Raw genomic sequence first — 16,048 nt, 5'->3', positions numbered from 1 at the left:
ACTTATATAAGTCACAATGAACATATGAGTGCAGTCAAAATGCAGCCAAAACATTTGCAGACTCAGTAGCGCCCCCTAGAAATTCACTTTTTTCGCATTTTTCCTCATCTTTGGCCCCTCCTACTGGCAACACCTAATGAGGTAGATGCCTGAAATTTGGTATGTGAGATCTATGTATCACACAGAACAGGAAAGTGAAGAAAAATTACAACTTCTATGTTCACAGACTCTATAGCGCCCCCTTGAAATTTCATGTTTCTGAACTTTGGCCCCGCCTCCCAGCAACATACAAGCACGTAGAGGCCTAATATTTTACAGACAAGTTTATCACTATAGACTCTATCAAAATGTGTGCCATATGCTGACATTCAGTGAAAAAAATGGCATTATGCATATCAAGCCCTAAATGGCCCGGCTGCTCTTTCACTGATAGCTTTTTAGGATGTCTTTGGACTCAGCATTGAAAAAGCATTCAAAAATTGGTACGAAATACATTTTTTTTGTAGATCACACATTTCTGCATCAATATCACTCAAAATATTAATGTTTTGATATTTTAAATAATTTATAATAATTTTTAACCATTAGAAGTCATAACCGTAACATGCAAAAATGACGCTTTGTAAGCAATTCTGTTGCCCCACAGTGGCTAATGTAAGTCAAATGCCTGAAAATGGTTTGATTTAAGCACAGCACACATGAATCTATCAATTCAAGTACATATTTGGATGTATGAGTGGATTTTCAGTGATTTATGTACTTACAAGTATAAAAAGTCATAGTAGTTTGCTGCCAAAATGATGTATTTCCAATCATCTCTGCTGCTCCACAGTGGTCACACTGATTCCAATGACTGGAAATTGTTTAATTCTAGCCCAGCACACATAAATGTATCAATTTATGTACACATGTGGATGATTAAATGGATTTGAATGATTTATTGACTTATAAGTGCAAAAAGTCATCTAAAAATGATGTATTTCCAAACTTCTCGGCTGCCCTGCAGTGACTACATTGAATGAAATGTCTGAAAACTGTTTTAATTCGGCCCAGTATACTTAAACTTGTCAATTCTACTACAAATAATGATGTTTAAGTTGGTTTTGAATGATGTATTTACTTATATGTATCAAAAGTCATAGCCCTTCACTGCCAAAATGATGTATTTCCAACCATCCCTAAATGTCAGATTTTTTTTTAAAATTCAGCACAGCACACATCGACTTGTGAATTGAAGTACTTATGTGGATATTTAAGTGGGTTTTTATAGGATGTATTGACTTTTAAATACTAAGTCATGGTTCTTTGCTGCCAACATTATTTCCAAGAATCTCTGCGTGGATATAGGTTCATGTTAGCAGCACACACCCACCGATTGATTTCACTAGAATATGGATTTTTAAGTCAGCTTTGAGAGAAGGTTTGTGGGCTACAAAAACAAATAAGTGGGAAAATTACTTGTCTGTATATTTCCAAAATGTGTCATATTTCACATCAAAATACTGAATAGTCATTGATTTCTGAGTGGCACACAACTATTATGCCTAACTGCACAACTCAAAATAAACATTTTGAATTAGGGATTGAGGTATCTGGGGAGTGAATATTATCAGTGGCAAAACCAGGCTGCAGGCTTCAGTGTGGTAGGCTTAAGTATAGAATATTATATTATAATATTATATTATAATACTTTTGTAGCCTGCCTGTTGAATGCCAAAAGAGTATTTTAGGTAAATTTTAGGTCTCTTCTGCCCCTGACTCAACTCACAGTTTACTTTAGTCTAAATAGGCCTATGTTTATTTTGAGAGATTGAAGGCATGCAAAATCACCAAAAAAATGTGTGAAATATGACCTACAAATAGGAAAACACACAAAAGTATACACTGAAGAAGGCTCTGCGCACCTATGCGTGGGTCCCTGATCACGTTTTTAAATTAAAATAGCCTTGTTTGAATAAAGGCTTTTTATATCCTTTGGTCAAGAAGATTTCCTTGAACCCCACAGACTAGCTCAATCGCCCAATAGTGTAGTTTTAATCGCATGATCCGACCCTTGTGACATGTGCACTAAACAAGGATGGATCAGATCAACAGCCTATCAGGCCTATGCCCAGGGGTCAAAATGCCAAGGGCCCAGAAGCCCAAGCTTCTATAGTACTATTTCCATTGTTATAGAGCCTTTTGAATTGCATTTTATCCATTGTCTGGCTCAGGGACTCATGAAGTCATAATCCCTGGTGATGAACTACCACACATCTCATTTAGGAGGATGCAGTCACTGAGAGACCAACTTGTGCACACCTCAGACAGCATTTTTGGACAGGATCCGGGCCAGCTGTTGACTAATGTTTGGGCAGGATCAGCAGAACGGATCTGGCCCAGTGTCTCGTTTACAACTACCCAGTGCAGCGCTGGATCAAGAATGGATGAGGGCCACAACTGGCCTAGATCAGCTAGAAAGCCTACCAAAACGTGGATAAGATTCGTCCCGGATCTGTGCCTGATCCATATTACACATTTGGGGCTCATCTGACCCTAATCCTTTTCCTACCTGGGGCTCATTTGGCCTTGATCCATTTCCTATCTGGGGCTCATTTGGCCCTGATCCGTATTCTGTATTCATATAGGCAATGGCAAATATGTTCAAAACAAATGAGCTGCTCACAATTTATGCATTTTAGTATTATTTATTGCTTTGATAGCGTCCATGTCAGTAGGCAATCTCTCGGGGTTGATTCTTCACACACCTGTGAAAGATACTACACACAAAAAGCAGATGAAAAGAAACACTACAGTTAATATTCAACTGTCTGTGCAGGCACAAATGACTGATTATTAACTGAGAAATAGAGAGGCCACGAACATTATTTACAATGAACTTTGATGGCACCTAATCCATGTTGTATATCACAAAGCAGTTATTAAAATCAATCACAATGTAAGATCACACCGCACACTGCTACCAGATGCACCCTTATGGACACGCCCAAAGTTGCATAGGTGTACAGCTATTGACAAAATGTGTCTGATTGCACCCAATAACTTTTGCTGTCACACTCATATGTAATACATATTTTTTTCCCCACCCCACATATCACTGACCACTTGTCTCGCAACAAAAACAATATCCCCTCTGAATAACTGGTCCACTGAACAAGGACCAAGTAGATGCTTCCCAGTATACAAGCAGCAATACCAGTCTCAACAAGCAAGGCAGCCTCAAGCAAAAATTTGCGCTGAAAACAGGCACAGGCGATTTTCCTCAAACCTACAAGTACTCTCCGGTGACATTTTCCAAAGTTTTCATCTGAAAAAGAAATGGGGGAGGGGCAACAAGCAAAAAAGGACAGTAGTTCATCACTGAGCAGCATAATTTGAATGATATATGCACAAAATGTAGGCAACAATTTAGGAGATAATGTCGATTCGAATCTGAAGTGACAAACCTCATTGCCATCAGCAGCGGGCATTAATAGTGCAACAGGCAGTTATCAAGAAATACTTACATCCGAATATTGAGAAAGCGCATTTTAAGTGAATGGATGTTCTTGCAACATCGTATAGGGCTGTATAATAATTACTTTTAATGCATCATAACATTTCCAAGCCAAATGGACTGCAACTGTGGAAGACCTGCACCTATTGATGTATGAGAGCATTCTACTGCAGCATTCCAGAATTCCTCAAACTACAGCTCACAAGACCTCACAAAATATGGCATATTGTAATATTTTGATCCAGTGGTGTAGTTTCAATTCAATTCAATTCAATTATTTCTTCAGGACATTGCACATTAATGGACATAAACATACATATACATATATGTAAATGTGCCAGATTGTAGCCCAAAGGCTAATTTCCATCTGGTGTCCAAAATAGGCAGGCTAGATGTTTACAAGCATTATAAATTAAAATCCCAAACATACATCTAAAACCAAAACAGACTGTTAGTAACAAAAGAAATGAAACACAATACAGACACAAAAAGCATGCCAATAAGAGAGAGAGAGAGAGAGAGAGAGAGAGAGAGAGAGAGAGAGAGAGAGAGAGAGAGAGAGAGAGAGAGAGAGAGAGAAAAGTCCCCAAGATAGGGCTATGTATTATGTGAGTAGTTTACCTTTTTGTGGTGGGTATACTGTATATTTGACCATGTTTGTGGTGGGGTATACTGTATATGCATGTATATATACTATTCTAAATATTGATTCAATCAATTTTAGGTGGGTATACCGAAATCCCCGACATTTTCAGGTGGGTATACTGCACACCTGCATTCTATATACTGTGGACTACACCACTGTTTTGACCCTACCTTAAAACATGACAAGGAATGGATAAGAAGTTACAATTCCTTTTACTCTCTCTCAAACCAATTGAAACCCAGGTGTTGATCCCTCAGTCAAAGAGTAATTCTTACCCATTCCTTGTCATGTTGGTTGGTTCCTTCTGGAAGGCAGTGGCAATGATACAATGGCTATAGACAAAACAACCACACAGTCAAGTCACATTACACTTACTGTGGTTGGCAGCATGCGTTTCTATGGTCTTGGTTATGTAGGCACACTTCATTGGAAAATTACACCTGGAAATCTGTGAAATACGTATATGTGTGATATGAAATGTGTTCAATAACTGTTCAATGTAAGACCATAATATTATAGATTAGACCCTCTGGTGGACAGAAACACATGCACCGCAAACTAACCAACAAATGAACACAAAAGAAACTCAGACTATCGCATATTTCTCTTTGGTACAGGCCCCTAAATATAGTATTTTAAGAATGATGAATGGTCTATGCATTGTGATGATGTAGGAGATCACAGGAGAGCCTACCTCCTTGATGAGATGGGGAGCGACTGGTGAAGTTGGCTGGAGGGATGGGGTCATCTAAGTCGATGCGCTGTGGTAATAGAGAGCCGTAGACAGAAGGATTTTAGACTGTGGGAAGTAAATGAGTGAATGACATAGGACATTGAAAGATGTGGTAGAATGCAACTTTTATGGTGGAAAACACTCAGGAAGCAATAAATGCTCCGTCTTTTTCTGGCTGGAGATGCAGTGTGCTCTATGGCTGTGTACCAGACGGTAGTGTGTGTAGCTCTGCTCCGCCAGAGGGCGCCGAAGCTACACACATACCATCTGGTGTGAACCAGGCTACTGTATGTCATCAAAAGTTGACCATTCTGAACCTTTGTCAGAGACAACACACTGAGTGCGTTACAATATGCGGCCTTGCCTCCTCCAGTTGTGCTTGTTTCCTCGTACCAGGAAGTAATATGTCATGATGACATCACTGACAACAGCATTATATTTCAATATCTTGCAAAAGCTCAATTGTAAACTCGTTTTCTCATTTGCAATTGGGATGGTGAATGAAAAACAGTCCCTCAAAAGTTGTTGTGGCTAGGCTGACAGCTGGGAAACTTTATCGTTTTCTCCACGGAGGAGGGGCCAGGAGGCGGGGCGAGGAAACAAGCACAAGTGGAGGAGGCAAGGCTGCATATTGTAACGCACTCAAACAATGGTCCTCAATGCATTTAGCAACCCTCAGTGCCTGTGTGAATGTAAGGTTAAGGTTGGTGTGAACCAGGCTAGACATACTGTACAGTACCGTGCGTACTGAATATTTACTTTTTTGCACATGTGGCACACTTAACATTTTCAGATCACCACACAAATGTAAACATTAAACAAGGATGACCCAAGCAAACATAAGATGCAGTAGTTTCTCAGTGATCATTTCATTTGTTAGGAGAATAATGCCATAAACCTACACCAGCCTGTGTGAAAAAGTAAGTTCCCCCCTTGTTGAATGAGGAAATATCTGTGATTAATCATATTATTTTGGACAACTGAGGTATATTTCACAGCAACCCAAGTCTGGCTGCTACCAGGCCTTTCAAATAAAGACAAATTCTTAAGTGTGCCAAATAGAAGTAAAAGAAAACAAGTAAAAATCAGTTGGGGGGCAAAAACATATACATGGCACTGTATGTCCTTGTGTATGAACCCCCATTCAGTCAATCACACGCATCAGTCAATCACAAGCAAGGTCAACCATTGAGAGAAGGAGCCTGTATGAAGGAAGGGTTATAGATCGCCTGACATGGGACCACCATGGTATATATTGCTTTTGAAAGGTTCAAAGTATATTATTAATTAATATATATTCACATATATTCAAGAGTTCAAAGTTCCATGCACAGCTCCTATGTGCTGGTAGATGCAGGACTGTTCAATACTTCAAAAGAAAGGAGTCTACCTTCAAGAAGTACACCTTCTTCACTTAATGCTCGTTTTATTAGAGCAAACAACGCGTTTCGCCTCAGTGCGTTATCAGGGTCACTCAGGCGTTGTTCGCTCTGATAAAAGGAGCATAAAGTCAAGAAAGTGTGCGGTAGACTTCTTTCTTTTTATATATTCACATATACTTTAATACATCATACTGTACACACATGATTGCTGTATTCCATGCTGTATGTGTAACTAGTCAGAGAAGATTGTTCAAGCAATGCCAAAACCATACATATGTACCTAAAATTGACAAATAGAGGATGAATGGTTCAAAACTAAGTGTAGGGAAGTATACCAAGACCCAAACCTTTTAAACACCTGCCTCCTCCTCCTCCTCCTCCTCCTCCGTTGAGCCTGGCAGCATTTGGGATTCCCATGTAGACCTGTGAAGAAACCAAATTTGGCTGGATGACTACATGACAAAAAATTCTTGCAGGAAACAATTCAGTTGTTTTTGAACAATCTAATGACAATGGGCCGTTCTCATAGTCTGAAAACAGTACGTTTTAACATGTTTCATTGAACCAGATGGCATCAAACACTGAATGGTCCCAACAGGTCCCATCTTGTTCAATGATACATGGTCCAATGATACATGCTAAGAAGTGATCTCACCAGAGTCATACAACAGATGGAAGAACAGAAATTAAGTTAATTTAAATGGAAGAATAGATATAAAAGTCAGCGCATTTTAAAAAATGGTGGACTGATCCTTTGTAAGTGACTACCGGTAGGCCTACCTGTTTCAGTGGTTTTAGTTGTCTATATGTCTTAAATGTTGTTGACTTTGTTCTACGTTGTTTTCTCAGTGGTGCTGTCCCTTTCTGTCTCTTATTGATTTTTTTGTACATGCAGTTGTATTTCTATAAATAGAGAACTTTAAAAAAAAAAAACATTGCAAACATGTTTTTTTTAAACTATTTGGTTGAGAAAATCATTGTACCACACATTATACTGTGCTGTGTGCTTCACAAAAAACCCAGGCAAATCGTAACAGGCTTGTGTTTGTGCATACTGGAGCCTCGACTTACTCCTCCTTACTTACTTCAGGACCTGATGGGTGGACTGCCACAGCCAGACACACATCTTCTGCTACTTCTGTTGCTGCTTCTGCTCCAGCTGCAGAGAAAGTAGCCGTGTAGAGGTAGGGGGAGAGAGTGGGTAAATTGTACATGGCATCAAAATATGAATAAAAACAGCTTTTAGTATTGGTAAAGAACACTGCTGTTTACAAGGTATTAGTCTCACCGCTACGGGGTCATCCCTATGTTCCCCGGGTCCTATGTTCCCCCCAACCGGGGAGCTTAGGACCCTTTTTTCAAAAAAGGTTTCTATGTTCCCCGCTGCTTCCAAATAGACTGCGGCCGCACGGCAAAGCGCAGGTTGTAGTTGCACCTCTGGCAGGTTAGGTTTAGGGATAGTTTTGGTCAGGGCACACATTTACAACTCAGAAACATTGCATTATTGACATGTTAGGTTTAGGGATAGTTTTGGGAAGGGCACAATTTGAAAACTCGGAAACATAGAATGTGGGGAACATAGAATCCTGTTTTATACAAAGACAGGGGAACATAGGACCTGGGGAACATAGGACTCGGGGAACATAGGTACGCTCCCACTGCTACATCTCACACAACACATGTCACCTTGGTTTCTTTCTTTTCTTTGTGTTTGTCCGTGACCAGACAAAGTTGCAGGTGTGCTGAAGAGTCGCGAGCTGACAAAAAAGTTCAAGTTACAATTTAACTTGTAACAGTTCATTATTGAAGCGGGAACCTTCCATGTTAGATGCACCTAAATGTCCAATGCTAAAATGGAAGTCCAATCAAGTCCAAATTAAAACCCCAGTTTGTGCAAAGCAACTAAATAGAGCAGCAAACGACAGCATCAGTAGAGTTAGCAAGCGAGTAAGCAGCAGAAGCAGCAAGGGGTCAGCAGCAGAAGTAGTGAGCTTAGCACAAGCCCAGGTTACCGTCCCTTCCAGCAGTCGGTTTCTGCTCCTTACTTCACTGGCACTGGCCGATGCCTCCAATGGGGAAAGAAAGAGAAAGGGTCTCAGCAGTGGGAAGAGCCTTCACAGCCAGCAGAATATTTAGTACGCTAAGTATTTCAAAAGCGTACTTATGTTGCGTGGGTGTGGCTTAGCCACGACCCAGATGCAGGATTGAGAGCGTTGCGTACCCTGTGTGGAAACCACAATCCAATGGTGTGCCCTCCGTTCTGTTCCACCTTCTCTGCTGTGACCTCTCCGCCGTGCTGTCTCTTCTCTGTCTGGTCACATCTGGTCTTCTCTCTAGATCCCTATACATGAGTTCTAAATTTTGTTTATAACCTGACTGCACAAACTTAGCTGCGCACAACTCAACCTCTGATTGTTGGAAACCGCTGTCGGTCAAAAAACTCACGTGGTTGGCTGCCAGTGTCTTGCCCCTCCTCATAACATTGTGTTTAACACTGAGAACCCATGTATGTATAAAAGAAAGTAGCCACACCTACCCCCATCAGTAGCACATTGGGCCTGCAAACCTGTATTTGAGTTTGTAATGGAATCGCTTTGGCATTGTCCTATCTTTGGCACCTGCAAGTCGTCACCGCACCCCAATTACAAGACACAACAAACAAACATTTCACAGCAGAAGTGAGTGCACCGCAAACCACTGAAATCACAGCCAAGTCAGATGATTGTTTGCAATCAGTCCAATCAGCTGGTCACTGTCTCCTGCCCAGGAAAAAGGTGAGGGTAGTTGGTTATCAAATGGAAATTCACAAGCAAACAAAAATCAAAACAAAATGTGAAACCAAGCACTGCACAAAACAGGGTAAACACAATACTAAAAAATACACACCATCATGTAATATCATGTAGTACACAATTCAACACACTACATTACACAATACGACAATAAATGAAATGCAATAATACATACAGGACTGTTGTACAATACAAACTGTAATGCAATGACACACAATCAGTAAAGGAACTTCCAGAGCTGGTGTGTGACTGTGGAAAATTGTATGTGTGTTTGTGATACTGCACAGTATTGTTGTATTGCAGTACTGTTGTCGGCCTAATTTGTCAGTTTACAAATTGTTCACTAGTAGTGTGTATATCCTTTAGGTTATAGGTTAGGTTTTAGGCTTATTACATCGTCTTATTACATTACATTGCCCCTTTCCCATATAACCCTTTGAACTTTAGAAAACAATGCGGCACATGTGAATTTAATATATTCTGATTTGAAATATTTAATTCACATGCATCATACAACAAGTATTAGAATGTTAAACAAATTCATTTTAAAATAATACTGGTTAAGGATACATTAGATTAAACTAGCTTAAACAAACCCAGATTGGTAACCACTGCTTTCATGCATTTTGAAAACAAGATCTAGTACTGAGCATAGTACTGAGCATTGATAGTAGGCCTAGCCTATATTGCTGTATGTATGCAGTCATATAACAAACAAGATAACAAAGGGAATGCGAATAAAAACTAAATGCTAAGTATGTACAGGGCTACACCAACGATTTTACGCCATGCCATATCAGACTTTCAACTCCATACAACAATATATTAATGTTACGACGTTATACAGAGGTGTGGAGTGATTTTTGCAGCTTACTCAAACCTCTCCGTGTATTTTTCGGGTATTTAACATATTTAACACAGTAACTCACGATCGCAATCTTACAGAGTGTCATTACAAAGCCTACCTCAATGCCGAGAACGCAACGCGAAGCAATCGAAGTTCACAAGCCATTGTTTAGAAGACAAACTATTTAGAAAAAATAACCCGCTATCTTCAATGCTCACGAGCGTACACGTTAAATAATTATAAATAAATACCTCGAGCCCAAAAGCAATAAAAAAGGGAAATTCACAGGGCGGAAACACCCTAAATCACCGTTTGATCGACCAATCACATGCAGGCAGTACATACGTCACGTCCGTTAGTGAATGTGGTTGTGAACGCAAAACGAGGACTGCGTTATTCCTCCATGATCGACCAGCTCCTTCGGTAGCCATGCTACTTCCGTTTATTCCTCATCTCAGCTGACATAGCAGTTAGCTGATTCGTTCCTTCTGATGACGCTTCAACCGTGGCACCTCTCGAGGCGAAAAGTATTATTACGCCGGCCGAATATCTACATACGCCTCGGAGACAGTAGTTCGTCATTACAAGTTGCGAATTTGAATAGCCTTGCAGTGCGGACTATTCCGAACAGAGGTTTTAAATCCTCTATATAAGTCTTTCTTTTTTATGAACTGAATGTCTGTTTGTTCGGAGGCTGTGGAGCGAAGTTCGGTTTCTGAAGCACTTTTCGAGGGTCACCTTCCGGCCTATATTGCGAGGATATTTTTCCAGCAGAGATAAAAACCAGAAGGGGGGACAATCCCCCCCATCCCCCCCGGCAAATCGCACCCTGGATTTACTCCAGGAGGAAAATGCAAAGGAAATCCGCTTTTCAAATCGTTTAATAGAAAACGGAAAGCGTTTCAAAAAAAAAAAAAAGGTAAAAAATTTGGTGGTGCGCCATAGTTTCCTTAACCCTCTAGCTACCAGAATTTTTTTTGAATAGGCCGGAATTCTACCAAGAATTCTGAGGAAAAAATGACATTTTGGTCATATTTTAAATAATGTCAAATAACTTGAAAAGACATGAAAAGTGTCAATTACAAGTTACTTTCATATTAAAGTAGAGAAAACACACTTTCAAATGGTATATCATTTATGAATAATTAATTGTTCAGTATTCCCATAGAGTGCCTTTGATGTGGATTAAATGATAAAAATGTGATAAAATCCGATATTATCTAGGCCTATCCATCTATATATCTATATATTTAGGCCTATCTATCTATCGATCGATCTCTCTATCCATCTATCTATCTATCCTTCGTCTATCCATCCATCCATCCAGGGTCAAAGTTGAACAATGATCATGTGACGACAACAAATGTCGTTCACCCAAAAGTCCTGTTTTCAAGCGGTTTCAAGCGGTATGACTGTAATGGACTACACTAGCTAATAATGTTTGAACTAAACCATGCCAAAGACGTGTAAGGATAACCGTAGAAGTGTCCACGATAGCAGACAGGACATGAATGGAGCTGTAAGGAGGTTTCCCCTCCCAATTTGGCACAGGTAAGACGCGCCAGGCATCACCGAGTAATACGGAATTGAAGTGCTACAAACACCACGTTGGTAGGTTATTATTGGACGTTAGCATTCAACTCAACGTCTTCACGCACATTGTTATGAAGGACACGTGGAGTAGTAACAGTCCTTGACTGCTTTGCCAAAGCTGACACGCAAAATGAGTAGCCTATCATGCTGCGCTTCCAGATGCGCTGATTACGCAGAGCTGTCGCTGTTGTTCCAGGAAACTAAGATAGTTGGATACCAACATATGGTTTGACTCTGAAAACACGCCGAAGACAGTTTACATTTTTAATATGTAGCGNGTAGACTGTAACATATGCATGTTTACGTAGTGCCCCCACCACGTCAATGCAATGTATGTGCCTTACATAAGGAGTGCGCCCCTGGCGGCCCGGTGTATTATACCAGTGAATAAATCAGTTAGATTCCGATCAGTGATCGCTCTGTTTAATTTGTTTATTTGGACACTTATATGTCAATAGACACAACAAGAACATTACATGGTGTCAGAATAGTTAGTTTTTTATTTTCTGTCGACGAAAATGGACCACTTCAACGTTCCTATGCCTCGAATGGATTGGGAATCTACAAACTTACCTCAGGCTTGGAAAAAGTTCCGCCAACATGTCGAGCTAATGTTTAGCGGACCGTTACGTGAGAAAACTGAGGAGGAAAAGTGCAGCTATCTACTCCTGTGGATCGGAGAGAAAATCAGGGATGACTACAGCACCTGGACACTTACAGCGGACCAGAGGAAAAAACTCAAGACTTACTACGACAAATTTGACACGTACGTAAAGCCAAAAGCTAACCCCATCTTCGCGCGCTACCAGTTCCATCAGCGAGTGCAAGGGGAAGGGGAAGGCATTGACCAGTTTATTACGGACTTGAGACTCATGATTAAAGACTGTGACTTTCGCGATGAGGATGACATGATTCGGGACAGGATTGTGTTTGGCACCAACTCCCATAAGGTGCGTGAAAAACTGCTATGCCACGGTTCTGAGCTTACGTTAGAGAAAGCTATCGACATAGCCAGAACGCACGAGCTATCCCGCCAACAGCTACGTTCAATGGATGATAGCCACACTGCTAGCACTAGCGCAGCCAGCCATTCCGCCCATGCAGTTAGCAGAAAGCCCGCGTACGCCTACAAGCCAGATCGACAACGGCAGGGACGAACGACGGACGGCGAGAGGACAGCAGGTGCGACGAAAGTGTGCGGTGCGTGTGGAGGGGACCATGGACGTGCGGGAGAATGTCCGGCGAAAGGAAGGGTGTGCAACAAGTGCAAGAAACCGAACCACTTCGCGAAAGTGTGCAGGTCATCAGCATCACAACCGCAGCGACAAAAGCCCAGGTACCACCCGAAGAAAGTCCACTGCGTCAACGAGACCGACGACGAGTCATCGGATGAGCTGTACATCCACACCATCACCAAAATCCACCCCGACACGACGAGAGAACAAGCGTTCGCAGAGGTAGAGCTGGGAAAGCAGAGGAAAAAGCTGAAGTTTAAGATCGACACGGGTGCACAGGCCAACATCATCCCAGCAGAGACTTTCCACAAAGTGTTTGGCAACACACGACTGAGCCCACCAGACAGCACCATCTCCGGGTACGGCGGACAGCGGCTGGACATCGAGGGTTCGTGCAGACTCACCTGCAGGTACAAGGACAAGGCAGTCACGCTAGGCTTCGACATCGTCCACGCAAAGAACTCACCACCTGTTCTCGGAATGCGGGCCTGCCTCGATCTCAACATGGTCAAGTTAGTACACATGGCCACCGCGCAGCCCCACACCACCAGCATCACGGAGGAGTTCGCGGACGTGTTCGACGGCATCGGACTGTTCCCCGGTGAGTGTACCCTACGCCTAAAGCCAGATGTCACACCAGTGGTGTGTCCACCCCGCCGCATCCCGTATGCACTGCGAGCCCGTCTGAAAGAGGAGCTACACGAGATGGAGAGGCTGGGGGTGATACAAAAAGTGACTGAACCTACCGAGTGGGTAAATGCATTAGTCGTAGTTGAAAAGCCCAAAACAGGAAAGCTGAGAGTGTGCTTAGACCCCCGACCTCTGAATAAAGCCATACAGCGACCCCATTACCCTCTTCCAACGCTGGACGACATCACACCACGACTGGCTGGAGCCAACTTCTTCAGTGTGCTGGACGCCAGATCCGGATACTGGGCAATTAAGCTCAGCCACGAGTCGTCGATGCTGACCACCTTCAACAACGTCTTCGGGAGATACCGATTCATCAGACTTCCCTTCGGCATCATCTCAGCGCAAGACGAGTTCCAGCGGAGAGTGGACGAGGCGTATGAGGGGCTCCCAGGCGTCGCAGCGATCGTCGATGACATCTTGGTGTACGGACGCACGAGAGAGGAACACGACGCCAACCTGCGCGCACTGCTCGAGAGGACGAGAGAGAGGGGGATAAAGCTGAACCGGGAGAAGAGCATCATCTGCGTTCCAGAGGTGAGCTACTTTGGGCACAAGCTGACGCGAGACGGGATCAAACCCGACCCCAGCAAGATCAAAGCCATCAACGAGATGCCACCGCCGAACAACAAGGCAGAGCTCGAGACCATATTGGGCATGGTCACCTACCTCTCCCGCTTCGCTCCCAAACTGTCTGAAACAACAGAACCGCTCCGACAGCTGCTGAAGGAAGGCAACGAGTTCGTGTGGGACTCCAACCTCGACGCAGCATTCCAGCGCGTGAAGGACACGCTGACGAGAGAGCCTGGACCAGTACTCACCTACTACGACCACACGAAAGAGGTGAAGCTACAAGTCGACGCATCGAAAAGCGGACTAGGTGCCGTGCTGCTGCAGGACGAGAGGCCAGTGGCGTATGCATCGAAAGCGCTCAACGAGACCGAGCAAAACTACGCGCAGATCGAGAAGGAGCTGTATGCAGTACTCTTCGGATGCAGGAAATTCCACCAGTACCTGTACGGACGTCAGGTGACAGTCGAGTCAGACCACAAGCCACTCGAGTCAATTATGCGCAAGCCACTGTCAGCAGCACCACCACGACTGCAGCGCATGATCCTGCAACTACAAAGATATGACATCAACATCATACACAAGCCTGGAAAGCAAATCCCAGTTGCTGACACACTTTCCAGGAAGTCAATTGCATGTGATGAACAGTCTCTGTGTGAGGGAATGGACAATCACATTCACACAGTTGTCCGGAACGCCCCAGTGAGCGACCGGAAAATGGCACAAATTAGGATGGCCTCAGCCCAAGACAAGCAGCTCTCGCTACTGAGACAGGTCATTCACTCCGGGTGGCCTGAAGCAAGAAAAAAGTGCTCACCTGAGATCATGGAGTACTGGAACCACCGCGACGAAATCTCAGAGGCTGACGGCATCCTGCTGAAAGGTGAGAAAATCATTGTGCCACACTTACTCAGGACTGAAATGTTATCACTGATACACTCAGGACACTTGGGCATGGAGAAAAGTAAACAGCGGGCACGAGATGTACTGTTCTGGCCAGGCATGCTGAAAGCCATCGACACAATGGTCGGAAACTGCCTCATCTGCCTCGAGCGCCGGAACTCCGTCACCAAAGAGCCCATGATCGCGCATCCCATCCCAGAGCGGCCCTGGCAGGTAGTAGCCACAGACCTCTTCACCTGGAACAACAGTGAGTACATCGTCACAGTGGACTACTACAGCCGATACTTTGAGGTTGAAAAGATCACCAGCCTCACAGCCTCAGCAGTCATCAAGAAGCTGAAAGCCACATTCGCCAGATTCGGCATACCCCAGACCGTTGTCAGTGACAATGGGCCGTGCTACAGCGCTCAGGACTTCAAGGCCTTCAGTCATGCATGGGACTTTGAGCACATCACCAGCAGCCCCCTGTACCCACAGAGCAACGGGCTGGCCGAGAAGACTGTGCAAACAGTCAAAGCCATCATGGACAAAGCGCACGCACAAAAATCCGACTCTTACCTCAGTTTACTGGAGTACCGCAACACTCCAGTGGATGGACTGAAGTCACCAGCGCAGCTGCTGATGAGCCGGCGCCTGCGCTCAGTCCTGCCCTCCACCGCGAAACAGCTGCAGCCAGAGCTCGCCTGCCGCGACACAGTCCGCACCAGGAGAGAGCTGTGTCAACGGCGACAGAAGCACTACTACGACAGGAACGCCAAAGCACTGCCTACGCTTCCTGCCGGTGCCACCATCCGTCACCAGCTTCCAGACGGCAGGTGGAAACCTGCTGCTGTCATCCAGCCAGCCGACACACCACGGTCGTACAACATCGTCACCAGTGAAGGACAGCATCTCCGGCGCAACCGGCGTCACCTTCTTCCCACGGCCGAGGACAGCACCAGCGAGGAGGAGATTCAACCGCAACACAGGTTTGACCCTACAGACACTGAACCTGAACATTCACAACCAGACACTGATACTACACGCACACCACTTTCCAGCACGAGATCAGGACGCGTTGTGAGACCAACAGCAAGAATGGACCTGTGAAAACTGTTTTAAACCTGTGAACATGAAAAAAAAAATACAATTCAGAAAAGATAAGTCTGATAACACTTTCAA

The 16,048-nt window shown here is 43.6% G+C and overlaps 1 protein-coding gene and 1 long non-coding RNA gene across 6 annotated transcripts in view; both read right to left on the bottom strand.

Annotated features, from left to right (window-relative positions):
* Positions 1–16,048, bottom strand: part of LOC134454402 (von Willebrand factor A domain-containing protein 5A-like) — a 54,586-nt gene that overhangs the window by 15,411 nt on the left and 23,127 nt on the right. The window lies entirely within an intron of this gene.
* On the bottom strand, positions 2,668–8,409 carry LOC134454400 (uncharacterized). 5 transcript variants are annotated; one of them, XR_010035832.1, is made up of 7 exons: positions 8,270–8,409; positions 7,944–8,014; positions 7,343–7,416; positions 6,605–6,680; positions 4,837–4,903; positions 4,518–4,590; positions 2,682–3,307 (listed from the first exon to the last, which is right to left on the bottom strand). It is a non-coding gene; the product is annotated as an uncharacterized LOC134454400 (long non-coding RNA). The 5 variants fall into 5 exon arrangements; XR_010035830.1 differs by lacking the exons at positions 7,944–8,014; positions 8,270–8,409 and having other exon boundaries at positions 2,668–2,759; positions 3,273–3,307; positions 7,343–7,539; XR_010035833.1 differs by lacking the exon at positions 7,944–8,014.

Source organism: Engraulis encrasicolus, chromosome 8, assembly GCF_034702125.1.
Source record: "Engraulis encrasicolus isolate BLACKSEA-1 chromosome 8, IST_EnEncr_1.0, whole genome shotgun sequence".
Taxonomy (NCBI): Eukaryota; Metazoa; Chordata; class Actinopteri; order Clupeiformes; family Engraulidae; genus Engraulis; species Engraulis encrasicolus.
Note: the sequence above shows the minus strand (reverse complement) of the source record. Positions and strands in the feature narration are given on the sequence as shown.